The sequence below is a fragment of the Zalophus californianus genome, chromosome 16 (genome assembly GCF_009762305.2).
Source record: "Zalophus californianus isolate mZalCal1 chromosome 16, mZalCal1.pri.v2, whole genome shotgun sequence".
Lineage (NCBI taxonomy): Eukaryota > Metazoa > Chordata > Mammalia > Carnivora > Otariidae > Zalophus > Zalophus californianus.
Genome location: NC_045610.1, coordinates 2,058,879 through 2,075,110, shown reverse-complemented (window position 1 = coordinate 2,075,110; position 16,232 = coordinate 2,058,879). Strand labels below are relative to the sequence as shown.

At 40.6% G+C, this 16,232-nt stretch overlaps 2 long non-coding RNA genes across 2 annotated transcripts in view; both read left to right on the top strand.

The window, feature by feature from the left end:
- LOC113939035 overlaps positions 1–2,074 on the top strand; it is a 28,578-nt gene extending 26,504 nt beyond the window's left edge. Inside the window, exon 3 of the long non-coding RNA XR_003525110.2 lies at positions 2,017–2,074. This is a non-coding gene — a long non-coding RNA (uncharacterized LOC113939035). The remainder of the gene's footprint in view (positions 1–2,016) is intronic.
- Positions 1–16,232, top strand: part of LOC113907928 — a 111,708-nt gene that overhangs the window by 81,003 nt on the left and 14,473 nt on the right. The gene's annotated exons all lie outside the window — the stretch shown is intronic.

The following is a 16,232-nucleotide window of genomic DNA, read 5'->3' as shown; positions in this document are numbered from 1 at the left end:
CACTTACCTGTTTACAATCTCACACACACACACGCACAGCCACAGAGGGGTTTAATTTATTTCACTATGTGGCCTGCTTGCTTTGCTTTTCATTGTACTTTTATAGATATGCAGGGGGGTTGTATGTTTGTACTAGTAGTTCCTAGTATAATTATATCCCAAATAATTCAGACAATAGGTACTAGTTCCTTACTAGGAGCAATGCTAAAGTTAGCTTGTGTACTATTCCTTTTACATTTTCTCCACCACCCAAATTTAGCTAATATTAGTTTTTTTTAGTGTTTATCATTTTTACTGTTAAATATGCTTATACTTTCACTACTTGAGGCTTATTCAGCCTTCCATTTTCTCTCCCCCTTCCTTCATTTTATTGGTTATACAATTTCCACCTTATCAAAACAAAGTAGTGACATTCTACGTGACCTTTGTCCCATCATTGTTTTCATCTCTGTCCTGCAGTATGTGTGTGCAGTGCTTACCACCAGCTCTTCTGCCGACGTTTCTCTCAGCTGGCTGGAACTTGTTCCCTGTGCCTGTTTTGTGCTGTTCCCACAAGAAGATCTAGTGAGAACAACAGTCCTTGACTTCTCCTGTGTCCAAAACTGTCTGGTGAATTTCGGGGGTGTATATTTTTATCCAAGCCATGAAAACATATTTCCAGTGAATGTTTTCTGTAGAAACGTTTTGTGCTATTTTTCATATTTAAAAAAATATACTATCTCTATTTCAATGCTGTATTAATTCCTTTTTAAAATTCATATTTGAGTGAGTCAGATTTTTCTCTCTTAACTATTTGCAGAAATTTCCTGTTGGTATTGAGTTATGGAATAGCCTGCCAGAGTGTGCAGCTCAAGGGGTCCCTTTCCTGTTTCTAGAAAGATGGGTTATTTCTTTAAATACGGTACTTTCATGTATCTACACCTCCGCAGTTTTCCCAAACCTGAACGTCCCTGAGCGTGTCCAACAAGGCTTGGCCCCTTCATGGAGTACTGTTACCAGGGGACCCAGCCCGTGCCTTTCAGTGCTGCCCCCTCCCCTCCCAGTCTGATTACTTCTGGCTTCCGCCTCTCGTAGACCCCGCTCACCACTCCTTCTCCTGCCGAGCTGCTCTCAGGCCTTTCTGCAGAGCTCTCTGGGCAGCTCTGTTGGTATAGACTGCTTTTGGAAACATTTACACATAATTTTAAGTTTGAAGCATTTCTCTGTCACCTAGATTATTGAAACTGGGTTTTTAATTCCCTTTGTGGTTCTTTATAGTTTCCAAGAGGAGAAGTGTGTGTGTGTGTGTGTGTGTGTGCACGTGTGTGTAATTTAACCACTTGAGATCCTCAGTTAAAGAACTAATGAGGGGTGCCTCATTAGGTGGCTCAGTCGGTTAAGCATCCCAACTCTTGCTTTCAGCTCAGATCATGATCTCAGGGTCATGAGATCAAGCCCCATGTGGGGCTGTGTGCTGAGCATGGACACTGTTTACACTGCTTAAGATTCTCTCTCTCTCCCTCTGCCTCCCCCCGACCCCTGGTCTTGTGCTTGCTCTCTCAAAAAAAAAAAACAAAAATAAAAACAAAAACAAAAAAAACCTAATGAAAGATGTATTTCATTGAGAAGAAATAGGATCTCAGAAGTAAGGCATGGAATGCCAGGGGCACCAAAAGATAAAAATATGTGGTCCAATGTAATTAACTTCTTTACTTAAAAGGATTTTTATGAACTATTGACTGGAAGGAAACAATCACAATAACTATTTTTTCTATATTTAAATAAAGATGTAGTTCTATTTTTAACTTTTGAGGAACCTCCATACCGTTTTCCAGAGTGTCTCACCTGTTTGCATTCTCACCAACAGTGTGAGAGGGTTCCCCTTTCTCTGCATCCTCGCCAACACCTGATGTTTCCTGTGTTGTTGATTTTTAGCCATTCTCACTGGTGTGAGGTGGTATCTCGTTGTGATTTTGATTTGTATTTTCCTGATGATGAGTGATGTTGAACAAATAAAGATGTTACTTAAAACTTCAGGCTTACTAAACTGTGGAAAGAGCCAAGATGTCCATGGACAGATGAATGGATAAAGAAGAGGTGGTATATATACACAATGGAATATTATGCAGCCATCAAAAGGAATGAGATCTTGCCATTTGCAACGATGTGGATGGAACTGGAGGGTGTTATGCTGAGTGAAATAAGTCAATCAGAGAAAGACATGTATCATATGACCTCACTGATATGAGGAATTCTTAATCTCAGGAAACAAACTGAGGGTTGCTGGAGTGGTCGGGGGTGGGAGGGAGGGGGTGGCTGGGTGATAGACATTGGGGAGGGTACGTGCTATGGTGAGCGCTGTGAATTGTACAAGACTGTTGAATCACTGATCTGTACTTCTGAAACAAATAATGGAATATATGTTAAGAAAAAAAGAAGAAGATAGCAGGAGGGGAAGAATGAAGGGGGGGAAATTGGAGGGAGAGACGACCATGAGAGACGATGGACTCTGAAAAACAAACTGAGGGTTCTAGAGGGGAGGGGGTGGGGGATGGGCTAGCCTGGTGATGGGTATTAAAGAGGGCACGCTCTGCGTGGAGCACTGGGTGTTATGTACAAACAATGAATCATGGAACACTACATCAAGAACTAATGATGTAATGTATAGTGATTAACATAACAATAAAAAAATTTTTTAAAAACTTCAGGCTTATTAAAAAGTTGTTTTCTTGTTTGGTCAGAGAATTTATATATATTTTGAATGCTTTTAGGTTTTACAGGAAAATTTATAGTTAGATTTTTGAGGGGTACCTGGGTGGCTCAGTCGGTGAAGCATCTGCCTTCAGCTCAGGTCATGATCTTGGGGTCCTGGGATCAGCCCCACATCGGGCTACCTGAGCAGGGACCCTGCTTCTCCCTCTCCCTCTGCCGCTCCCCCTGCTTGTGCTCACTCCATCTGTCAAATAAAGAAATAAAATCTTTATTTGACAGAGAGAGACACAGCGAGAGAAGGAACACAAGCAGGGGGAGTGGGAGAGGGAGAAGCAGGCTTCCCGCGGAGCAGGGAGCCCGATGCGGGGCTCGATCTCAGGACCCCAGGATCATGACCTGAGCCGAAGGCAGACACTTAACGACTGAGCCACCCAGGTGCCCCATAAATAAAATCTTTTTAAAAAAGATTTTTGATTAAAAAAATGTCAAGGTAAATACACACACAGAGAAATACAATTGATGGCTTCTAATTCAGAAGAGAGGGGAAAGGATAATATAGAAACATTGCCAGTTAAATAGAAAACACAATAAAAAGCAAATAAAAGGTGGAAAAACATTATACTCATAATAAGATGGAGAAATAAGTCCAAATATATCAATATTTCCGATACATATAAAATTACCTGCAAAAAGTTAGAGATGATGTTATATTGGATTATAAAAGTAAAATCTATGTGTATATTTAGAAGAGATATCTGGAACAAAACCACGCTGGAGCACTGGAAAAAAAAAAAAAGGATGGCAAAAGATAAGCCCTGTAGGGGCGCCTGGGGGGCTCAGTTGTTGGGCGTCTGCCTTCGGCTCAGGTCATGGTCCCAGGGTCCTGGGATCGAGCCCCGCATCGGGCTCCCTGCTCCGCGGGAAGCCCGCTTCTCCCTCTCCACTCCCCCTGCTTGTGTTCCCTCTCTCGCTGTGTCTCTCTCTGTCAAAAAAAAAAAAAAAAAAAAATATATATATATATATATATATATATGCCCCATAAATACTAACCAAAAAATATCTGTTATAACCCTTTTAATATCATGCAAAGTAGAAGACGGGAAAGCATTAACCAGGATAAAGAGAGACACCATGTGATGCCAAAAGGAACGATCACCAAAATAATACAGCAATTATAAACTTGTATAGGCTCAACACTTGAAATAGATAAGGCAAAAGTTAACAAAATTGGAAGGATAAATGGATAAATCCTTAATCTCTGTGGGAGAATTTAGGTGTACCTCTTGTGTGAGAATCTGGTACGTTAAAAGCAGACTTAAAAAATAAAAAAAGCAACCTTATCATAACAATAGCTAGCCCTCCAGGGTCCTGGAGACCTTGCTTTTAACATGCACACATTCCTTCGAGACTTATGCTACCCCTAACCCCCAGTAACTAAAAACATGGGTCAGCTCTTTCTGCCTCTACAGGTCCTGTCCCTATGCTTTGATAAAAATGCCTTTTTGCACCGAAAAAAAAAATAATAACATAGGAGTTGATATCTCTTTAACATGGAAAAAAATATAAATACAGAGCCAACATCTTCCTTACTGGGGAAAAAAATAGAGGCATTCCTACTAGTCAGAGAAAAGGCAGAATTGTTCTCTATCTCCATTATAATTTTAACAGTGTGTTGGAGAGATTAGCCAGCATGGCAGGTGGGGGCAAGAGGCAGCGAAATTTAAAGATAGGAAGAAGTAAATTTATCTTTATTTGCCGATGATATCATATATATCTGGAATATCCAGAAAAAAGTAAATGGAAAACTACTAAACACAAAATGGAAATTTAGTAAAATAGCCAAATACATTATTAAACACAGAAATAAAAAGCCTTCATACAGAAAACAACTAGTAGGAAAAAACAATGAGAGACCACGTTTACAATACCAATAAAGTAAAATTACTAGGTATAGTCTTAACAAGAAATGTACAAAACCAACATGAGAAAATTATAAAATACTCTGCAAAGACAAAAGTCAGGCTTGACCAAGTGGAAAGACATGTCATGTTTATGAACAGAAAGATTCAACACCCTGTTGATTACCCCTAAGTGAATTTTTTTTTTAATTTTATTTACTTATTTGACAGAGAGAGAGACAGCGAGAGAGGGAACAAAGCAGGGGGAGTGGGAGATGGAGAAGCAGGCTTCCCGCCGAGCAGGGAGCCCGATGCCGGGCTGGATCCCAGGACCCTGGGACCATGACCTGAGCCGAAGGCAGATGCCTAACGACAGACCCACCCAGGCGCCCCACCCTAAGTTAATTTTAAAAGATAGTGCAGTCCTAATAAATGTAGAGCAAATCTCTTCTACACCTAAAAAACTGATAATAACCTTTTCCGGTGGGGGTGAAGGGAGAATAAAGTAGCAAAAATACCCAGGAAATCTCTGAGAAATAAGGGCAGTGGGGCCATAATCAGAGCCAGTCAAATACTAAATACCTTGTAAAGTCTCCATCATCCAAATTGTGGTGTTGGTGCACAAGTAAATAGTCAGATCAATGAGACATTGTGCAAATATAGAAATTGATATAAGAGCATAAGACAAATTATATATATTAAATATATCATCTACCCTTGTTGTGGAAAAGGACTTTTAAATAAGTGATGTTGAGACAATTGGATAGGCACATGGAGAAAGGTAAAATTGGAACCATTCTTCAAACCATAAAGTAGGGAAATTTTGAAATGAGTCAAGTAACTAAATGTAAAAAAACAATAACAAACAAACAAATAATCCCCTCCACCCCATAAGTGGTAATAGAAAGTGTGGGTGAATTCTTGCAGAATCTGGCAGTGGGAAAACTTTTGTAACCATGACCAAAATTCCAGCAGCCATAAAGAAAGAAGATGAACTTGACTCTGTAAATGCAAAACAAATAAACCTCCTGCATAGCAAAACCCCACAAATGAAGTAAAAAGACAAATGGTAAACTAGGAAATAATTTGCAACTTGTACCACAAAAGGCTATTTAATATATACTGGACGTATAAAATTTGAGAACAAACAGACCAGTAACCCCATAGGAAAAAAAATGAGTGAAATATATATATGTATATATATATATATATAGTTTATAGAAAAAGAAATTTAAATGGCCCTTAGACATATGAAAAGATTTCCATCTTGCTCATAATAAGGGAAATGCAAATTAGAATCATGCCAAAGTGTCATTTCTCTCCTCTCAGATTTGCAAAGATCCAAAAGCTTGGCAACTCCCTGTTGGCAAGGCTGTAGGGAAACAAACACTCCTGCGTGTTGGTGTGAATGCAAAATGGGAATTTGGCAATCTGTAGCAAAATCATACATGAATTTGCCTTTTGAAACAGAAATCCCACTTGTAGGAATCTATCCCCAAAGTATGTGGACAAAAAGGAGAAATGATATAAGTATAAAACTCTTAATTGTAGCACTTTGTAATAGCAAAAGACTCACAAGAAACCCAAATACTCTTCAACAGGGGGCTGGCTTATGGATACGGAAATGCCAAAAGTAAAAAGAGAAAAATACAACATTAGACATTAACAACAACAAAGAGGCTGATCTAGTCTGAAGACCCACCAGGAAGATACCATAATTCTAAATTTCCTTTGTACCTAATAACATAGTCTGAGAATAGATAATGCAAAAATTGGCATGTTAACTGCAATGAAAAATAATCACATCCTCAGTTTTAGAAATTATATCACACCTATCTCAGTAACTGATGCAATGAGTAGACAGAAAATCAGTGAGGTCATAGGAAATCTGAATAACATAATTAACCAGTTTGACCTAAAACATGTGACATATATCCAAGTACATATGGAACATTTCCAGTAATTGAATAAATAGGGGCATAAAGTAAACCACAATAAATTTCAAAGGATTTTAAGTCATGCAGAGTACCTTTTCTGACCACAATCGTATTGTTTAGAATCAAATAATATAAAGATAACTAGAAAATCTCAAATATCAGTGAGATCATATGATACATGTCTTTCTCTGATTGACTTATTTATCTCAGCATAATACCGAATTCTTAATCTCAAGAAATAAACTGAGGGTTGCTGGAGTGGTGGGGGGTGGGAGGGATGGGGTGGCTGGGTGATAGACATTGGGGAGGGTATGTGCTATGGTGAGCGCTGTGAATTGTGTAAGGCTGTTGAATCACAGATCTGTACTTCTGAAACAAATAATACATTATATGTTAAAAGAAAAAAAGAAGATAGCAGGAGGGGAAGAATGAAGGGGGGGAAATCGGAGGGGGAGATGAACCATGAGAGATGATGGACTCTGAAAAACAAACTGAGGGTTCTAGAGGGGAGGGGGTGGGGAGATGGGTTAGCCTGGTGATGGGTATTCAAGAGGGCACGTTCTGCGTGGAGCACTGGGTGTTATACGCAATGAATCATGGAACATTACATCAAAAACTAATGATGTAATGTATGGTGATTAACATAACAATAAAAAAAAGAAAATCTCAAATACAGGGAAATGAAGCAGTATGTCAAAAAAAAAAAAAGAACCAACAAAAAACCATGGGTCTATAAAGAAATAATACTGAAAATTAAAAAAAGTATTTTAACTAAATATTAATGAAAGTATATGTCAAAACATGCAGTTAGAACCATGTTTAAAGGAAGATTTAAAACATTAAATGAAGGGCGCCTGGGTGGCTCAGGTGGTTAAGCAACTGCCTTCAGCTCAGGTCATGATCCTGGAGTCCCAGGATCGAGTCCCAGGATCGGGTCCCGCATCGGGCTCCCTGCTCCGCAGGGAGTCTGCTTCTCCCTCTGACCCTCCCCCCTCATGTGCTCTCTCTCTCACTCTCTCTCTCAAATAAATAAATAAAATCTTTAAGAAAAAAATTTAAATGAAGATAGAAAAAGTCCAGGCTCAGTAGCAACCATTTGAGTATCATCTCATGAAGTCAGAAAAATAATACCAAATAAACTCAAAGAAAGTGGAAAAGAGCAAATAGTAATGAGCAGAAATTAATAAAATAGAAACAAACTCAGGGAATATTTAAAAAGCAAAAGTTTGTGATTTTAAAGTACTCCTAACATTTAGAACAGCCAGGCAAAACTCATATAGCAATGAAAGTAAACAAATTATTGCTGAATGCAGCATAGATGAATCTCACAAACAAATGTTGAGCAAAAAGAAAAGCCAGACCAAAAGACTATATACTGTGTGATTCCATTAATACAAGACTATGTGTGGTATTAAAAGTAAAATTGACAGTTAGCTTTGAGGAGGTAGAAAAGAGATGCAATTGGGGAAGATACCAGGAGGGGACTTTGGGGAGGCTGGACGTTTCTGTTTCTTGAATAAATACTAGTTCCATGGGGCTGTTCATCCCGGGATGATTCACTGACCTGTACACTTGTGAGCTGTGTGCTTTTCGGCAGGATATACAGCAGTCAGACTTTACCAAGAGCCAGGAGTCATCAGAATATAGTTGCTTGACAAAGTCAGTCCCTGCCCACCCCCCCCCCCCCCAAAAGAAATAAGAACAAAGAACAAACGTCTCTCTCCTTTACTCTCTCTGGCTGCCTGGAACATGAACAAGACGCCTGGAGCTTCCAAAGCCATTTGCCATCGGGAAGATGAAAGCCACAAAGGCGGGCAGCCATGGACAGCCTACTACCCACACCTTCTCTAGGAAAAATAAGCCACCTGCCTCCTGGATCCTCTCTTACTGGATGCTGGCGGCCACCGCAGCGAACTCTTTTAAGGATTCCATTTTGTAAAAGTAGAAAAAGAAGTACAATTTCAACATTAAAGAGAGTAGGAGGCAGATACCAGAAGTTAATCCTACAGGAAATGGAGAAACAGGAATACATAGAAAGCATTTAAAATAAAACCAATAAAACAAGCAAATCTCGAGCTTTATTTTTGTACAACATGAGAGAGCAAAACTAAACTGCGTTAAGAAGGAATACAGTAAACACTACTTATACAGGATAGGTTTTTTTTTTTTTTTTAAACATCGTAAGAACCCCGCAGCGGGGATAGAAAATCGGGAGAGCCCTCGGAATCCCTAATTTATAGAACCTACAGTATGAACCTCCAAGTCACCTGACGTGTGTCGGGCTCGTGCGGCAACATTTTATCCTTTCCGTTAAAAGCGCCGACTGTCCTCTTTTTAAGGAACTGGGTTATTGCTTTGATTCCAGCCAATCCATACAGTGGGAAAGGGGGCCCACCTGGTCCGCAGGTGAGGCCCCGGGACCACACATTTTAATTTCTGGGTTTGTCGCCCGCGGTTGAAACAGAGAGCCCCCTGGGGGCCAGCGACGGAACAACAGGAGCTTCTGTGGCGGCTGCCGGGGAGGAGGGGGAGGCCGCACGGTGGGCTCCAGCCTAGAGCCGAAGAGAAGGCCTGGCGCTGGAACCCTCGGTCCTCCCTCTTCCCGTTCTGGGGCCACCGTGTCGCCCAGCTGCAGTGGACAGGGCTCCGGGGGGATGCAGCGTGAGTGCCCGCACCGAAGGAGTAAGAGCGAAGAACTGTCAGCTGGAGGAAATCCCACCAGGATTCCTGCGGGGGCTTTGAGCCTGGTGGGGGAGGGAGATGCTGGATGGGGAGTTAGGGGTGTGTGGTCCGCGTGGGGTCCGACAACAGCCAGCCCCTGTGGGCAGATCCCTCAGTAAGGGGAGGTGGTTGTGGCAGACTCTCCCCGGAGTTAGGGTGGAACGTTCGGGGACTGGACTGAGTAACCTCACAATGTGCCATCGGGAGTTTAGGGTGCTTTGCCCAGAAGCCTCGGGGAAGACAAGAGGGGAGATTAGAGGGAGACATTGTCTCATGAGCTGGTCCCCTCCTTCCCAAGCCCCACTGCTCTGTCTCACCTCCCTCACTGAAGGTGTGCCCTAAGAGCGCTGGGCCCACCCACACTCAGCCCCCCGTTTGCACCTCAGTGGCCCCCTTTCCAGTAGTCTGCTTACTTCCTTCCGGGACGTGTCCCAGGGTACCCCAACTTCAACAGTGTCCCTTCTGTCCTGCACAAACCCACAACCTCCGACTGCCCGTTTAAGCTCCCTGATACCCTCTTTTTCTGCTGAAACTTGGTGCGTCTCCCAGGTTTTCCAGCTCCACTTCACAAAGCCTTTCCAGAAGAACTTCTAAGTGACCAGTGCAGACATTGTCAGAGGCTGTCTTTTACTACCCATCTGAGAGGGCAAAGTCTGAGCTCCAGCTGCACCTCCTGCTTGCTGACACGGTGACCCGGGCTTAAAAGGTTGGCGTCATTAATAGGTGGATTTTGATGGGTCATACATGTCTGTTTCTACCTTACTGGCTGTATTATGTCAACCTCATTTAAATTGCCTCAGATATTTGTGGGCATAGATACACCAAATATTTAAGATGTTTTAAGGATTCAGACTTTTCCTCTCCTGGCCTTTGCCATCCCAGAGCCCTTACCCCAGACTGGGCCTTCATTTCCTTACATTGAGCTGACAGCCATAATTTCCAGATTGGTCCTTCGGTCTCTACGTTTTAAGATTCATCTTTTTAACACATTGTTTTGCTCGTGTCCTTATTCAAGCTTTCATTTTTCCTCTCAGTTGGCCCTTGATCTTGTTATATTTGACTGTATGTCATGCATTTCTTAACTTTTAAACAATATGGGCCTGGTGGAGACGAGGGCAGAGTCTACAATATCCCTGTTTTGGTCGTATGATTGGAGACAGGTGCATGGTGCAAGGGTTTCAGGAGAGCTGGTCCAGTTGCTATAGGAGAACCACTCAGGGATCCAAGCTACTGACCCGTGCATTCTATCCTCCCTCCTTCCGCCCCCATGGCACATTACCTGGCCCAGGTTGGCAGAAGCCCACTGACCAGCACATACGAAGATGCACATGGGGGCAAAATGGCGGAGCTGGGACACTCTAAGGAGACCGGGGACACTGAGTAAAATCAGAAGAATTCGAGGCCAAGAGACCAGAGCCCAGACAGCAAAAAGATGCTCAGGACAGAAACGTGGATATACAGAGAAGAAATAAACTGTGGTCCATGCCGAGAATGGAGTATCATTTGGGGCGAAGACGAGAGCTATCAGGCCATGAAAAAAACATGTGGGAACCTTAAATGCATCTCACGAAGTAAAAGAAGCCAGTGTGAAAGGGCTTGATACTGAATTATTTCAACTGTATAATTGTTAGGGACTGAACATTTGTGTTCCCCCACAGTTCCTATGTTGAAATCCTAACCCTCAATATGATGGTATTAGGAGGTGGGGTATTTGAGACGTAATTAGGTCATGAAGGTGGAGCCCTCTTGAATGGGATTGTGCCCTGATAAAAGAGACCCCAGAACTCTAGCTGCAGTGGGAGGACACCCTGAGAAGACCACCCATCTATGAAGCAGTTTCTTCCCAAACAGAGAATCTGCCAGTGCCTTAATCTTGGACTTTCCCGCCTCCAGAACTGTGAGAAATAAGTGGTTGTTGTTTAAGCTACCTAGTCAATGGTATTTTTTGTTATAGCAGCCCCAACTGACTGAGACAATAATGTTCTGAAAAAGGCAAAATTATGGGGTTAGGAAGGAATAGGTGGAGCACAGAGGATTTTTAGGGCAATGAAACTATTCTGTATGACACTATAATGGGGGATACATGTTATTATACATTTATTGAAGCCCATAAAGTGTACAAAACCAAGAGTGAACCCTAATGTAAACTATAGGCTTTGGGTGATAATGATGTGTCAGCGAAGGTTTATTGATTACAACAAACGTACCACTTTGGTGTGGGGATGTTGATGGTGGGGGAGGCAGTGTGGGAGTAGGGGGGATTGGGGAATTCTCTGCATTTTCTGCTCAGTTTTGCTGCAAACCTAAAATTTCTTTAAAAAATAGTCTATTGTGGAGCACCTGGGTGGCACAGCCAGTTGGGCATCTGACTCTTGATTTCAGCTCAGGTCATGATCTCAGGGTCATGAGATCGAGCCCTGTGTCAGGCTCTGCACTGGGTGTGGAGCCTGCTTGAGATTCTCTCTCTCCCTCTCCCTACCCCCTGCTCTCTCCCTCTAAAAAAATAAAATAAAATAAAGTCTGTTAAAATATGTACGTAGGGACGTCTGGGTGGCTCAATCTGTTGGGCATTGGCTTTTGGCTCAGATCATGATCCCAGTGTCCTGGGATCGAGTCCCACACTGGGCTCCTTGCTCGGCGGGGAGCCTGCTTTTCCCTCTCCCTGCTGCTCCCCCTGCTTATGCTCTCTCTCTCTCTGACAAATAAATAAATAAAACCTTTAAAAAACAAAATAAAATATGTACATAAAGATTTAATATTCTAATTATTTTAAGTGTACAGTTGATTGGCATTAGGAAGACGTGATGGTGTGTAATCATCACTTCTACTTTCAGAACGTTTTCATCATCCAAACAAACCTTATTCCCATTAAGCAATAACTCCCCATTTCCCCTTCCCCCAGCCCATGGTAACCTCTGTTGACTTTATGAATTTGCCTATTCCAGGAACAACATAAAAGTAGACCCATACAATATTTGTCCTTTTTCATCTGGCTTATTTCACTGAGCATAATGTTTTCAAGGTTCATTCATGTTGTAGCATGTATCGGAACTTCCTTTTATGGCTGAATCCTATTCCATCGTGTATATATACCACATTTTTTGATCCATTTTTCTGTGTATGGACACTTAGGTTGTTTCCATCTTTGGGCCATCATGAACTATTCTGTCATGAAAATTGGTGTACAAGTATCTGTTTGAGTCCATGATTTTGATTCTTTTGAGTACATACCTAGGAGTGGAATTGCTGGATCATATGGTAATTCTGTGTACAACTTTTTGAGGAATTGCCAAACTGTTTTCCACAGCAGCTGTACCATTTTCCATTCCCACCAGAATGCACAAGGTTTCAATTTCTCCACATTCTCAACACTTATCATTTTCTGTTATTTTAAAATTGTGACCATCCTAGTGGGTATTAACATGGTAATCTTATTGTGGTTTTGACTTTAATTTCCATAATGATTAATGATGCTGAATATATTTTCACATGCTTGTTGGCTATGTGTGTCTTCTTTGGGGAAATGTCTATTCCAGTCATTTGCTAGTTTTTTAGTTGAGTTATATTACTAAGTTGTAGGAGTACTTTGTATATTCTGAATATTAATCTCTTATCATATATATGATTTGCAAATATTTACTCCCATTACATGGGGTGTCTTTTCACTCTCTCTAGTGGCCTTTGGTGCACAGAAGTTTTTTATTTGATGTAATCTATTTTATCTAATTTTTCTTTTATTCCCTGCACATTTAATGTCATATGTTTTTTTAAACCATTTCCAAATCTAAGGTCATGCAGATTTTCCCTTAGGTTTTCTTTTAAGAATTTTGTAGCTTTAGATACTAAATTTAGGTCTATGATCCATTTAGAGTTAATTTTTGTATATGTATAATGTAAGGTTCCAACTTCATTCTTTTGCATGTGGACATCCAGTTTTCTTAGACAGGACCATTTGTTGTAAAGACTTTAATCCCCACCCCTTCTGAGACTGAATGGTCTTGGCCCCCTTGTTGAAAATCAGTTAACTCTATGTGGAGATTTATTTCTGTGCTCTCTATTGTATTCCATTTGTCTGTATGTCTATCTTCATGCCAGTAACACACTGTTTTGATTACTGTAGGTTTATAATAAGTTTTTAAATAGGGAAGTGTTCAAATTTGTTGTTTTTCAAGCCTTTTCTTATTCAGGATCCCTTGAAATTCCATTTGAATTTTAGGATGCGTTTTTCCATTTCTGCAAAAAAGTGTTATTGGGATTTTGATAGGGATTGCATTGGAACTGCAGACTGGTTTAGGTAGTATTGTCATCTTTAAAATATTAAGCCTTCCTATATATCTGCAAATAGTGGAAGTTTTCCTTCTTCCTTGCTGATTTGGATGATTTTTATTTCTTTTTCTTGTCCGATTGCTGTGACTAGGACTTCTAGTATGATGTTAAATAACAGTGGTGACAGTAGACATCCTTATCTTGCTCCTGATCTTAGGGGAAATTTTTTCAGTTTTTCCCCATTGAGGATGATATTAGCTGTGGGTCTTTTGTATATGGCTTTATGATGTTGAGCTGTGTTCCATCTATCCCTGCTTTGTTGACGGTTTTTATCGTGAATGGCTGTTATACTTTGTCAAATGCTTTTTCTGCATCTATTGAAATGATCACATTGTTCTTATCCTTTCTTTTATTAATGTGGTATATCACACTGATTGATTTGTGACTATTGAACCATCCTGGAAACCTGAGAATAAATCCCACTTGATCATGATGAATGATTTTTTAAAATATATTATTGGATTGTGTTTGCTAGTATTTTATGGAGAATTTTTGCATCCATGTTCATCAGGGATATTGGCCTGTAATTCTGTTTTTCAGTGGAGTCTTTATCTGGTTTTGATATCAGAGTAATGCTGGCCACATAGAGTGAGTTTGGAAGCTTTCCTTCCTTTTCTATTTTTTGGAATAGTTTGAGAAGAATAGGTATTAACTATTTGAATGTTTGGTAGGATTTGCCTGTGAAACTATCTGGTCCTGGACTTTTTCGTTTGTTGGGGGTTTTGATTTTTTTTTAAGATTTTATTTATTTATTTCAGAGAGAGGGAGAGAGAGAGAGTGAGAGCACATAAGCGTGAGTGGGGGGAGGGGCAGAGGGAGAAGCAGACTCCTTGAGGAACAGGGAGCCAGATGCAGGGCTGGATCCCAGGACCCTGGGACCATGACCCGAGCTGAAGGCAGATGCTTAACGACTGAGCCACCCAGGTGCCCCTGTTTTAAAAAAAATTTTATTTAAATTCAATTTAGTTAACATATATTGTATTATTAGTTTCAGGGGTAGAATTTAGTGATTCATCAGTTGCATATAACACCCAATGCTCATTACATCAAGTGCCCTCCTTAATGCCCATCACCCAATTACCTCATCTCCCCATTCCCCTTCAGCAACTCTCAGTTTGTTTCCTATAGTTAAGAGTCTCTTATGGTTTGCCTCCCTCTCTGGTTTTATTTTATTTTATTTTATTTTATTTTATTTTATTTTATTTTATTTTATTTTATTTTATTTTTCCTTCCCTTCCCCTATGTTCATCTGTTTTGTTTCTTAAATTCCACATAGGAGTGAAATCATAAGGTACTTGTCTTTCTCTGACTTATTTTGCTTAGCATAATACCCTCTAGTTCCATGCATGTCGTTGCAAATGGCAAGATTTCATTCTTTTTGATGGATGAGTAATATTCCATTGTGTATATATACCATGCCTTCTTTACCCATTCATCTGTCAATGGACATCTGGGCTCTTTCCATATTTTGGCTATTGTGAACATAGCTACTATAAACATTGGGGTGCAGGGCGCCTGGGTGGCTCAGATGGTTGGGCGTCTGCCTTCGGCTCGGGTCACGATCCCAGGGTCCTGGGATCAAGTCCCGCATCGGGCTCCCTGCTCCTTGGGAGCCTGCTTCTCCCTCTGCCTCTCTGTCTCTCATGAATAAATAAATAAAATCTTTAAACATTGGGGTGCATGTGGCCCTTCAAATCACTACTTTTGTATCCTTTGGATAAATACCTTGAAGTACAATGGCTGGGTTGTAGGGTAGTTCTATTTTTAACTTTTTAAAAATTAATTTTAAAAAAATTTTTTATTTGTTTATTTGAGAGAGAGAGCATGAGTGTGGGAAGAGCAGAGGGAGAGGGACAAGCAGACCCCATGCTAAGCACGGAGCTTGACACAGGGCTCCATCCCACAACCCTGAGATCATGACCTGAGGCAAAGCCAAGAGTCAGACACTTTAACTGAATGCGCCACCCAGGAGCCCCTATTTTTAACATTTTGAGGAATCTCCCTACTGTTTTCCAGAGTGGCTGCACCAGTTTACATTCCCACCAACAGTGCAAGATGGTTCCCCTTTCTCCGCATCCTTGCTAACATCTGTTTTTTCTGAGTTGTTAATTTTAGCCATTCTGACCAGTGTGAGATGGTGTCTCATTGTGGTTTTGATTTGTATTTCCCTGATGTCAAGTGATGTTGAGCATTTTTTCATGTCTCTTTTAGCCATTTGTGTGTCTTCTTTGGAGAAATGTCTGTTCATGTCTTCTGCCCATTTCTTGACTGGATTTTTTGTTTTTTTGGGTATTGAGTTTGATAAGTTCTTTATAGATTTTGGATACTAGCCCCCTTTATCTGATATGTCATTTCCGAATATCTTCTCCCGTCCCATAGGTTGCCTTTTAGTTTTGTTGATTGTTTCCTTTACTGTGCAAAAGTTTTTTATCCTGATGAAATCCAATAGTTCATTTTTGCTTAATGGTCTATTGTTTTTAAAAATAATATAATATAATAATTTATTTCTGCTCTAATCTTTATTATTTCCTTCTTTCTACTGACTTTAGGATTCGATTGTTGTTCTTTTTCTAGCTCCTTTAGGTGCAAGGTTAGGTTGCTTATTTGAGATTTTTCTTGCTTGCTAAGGTAGGCCTGTATTGCTATATACTTCCCTCTT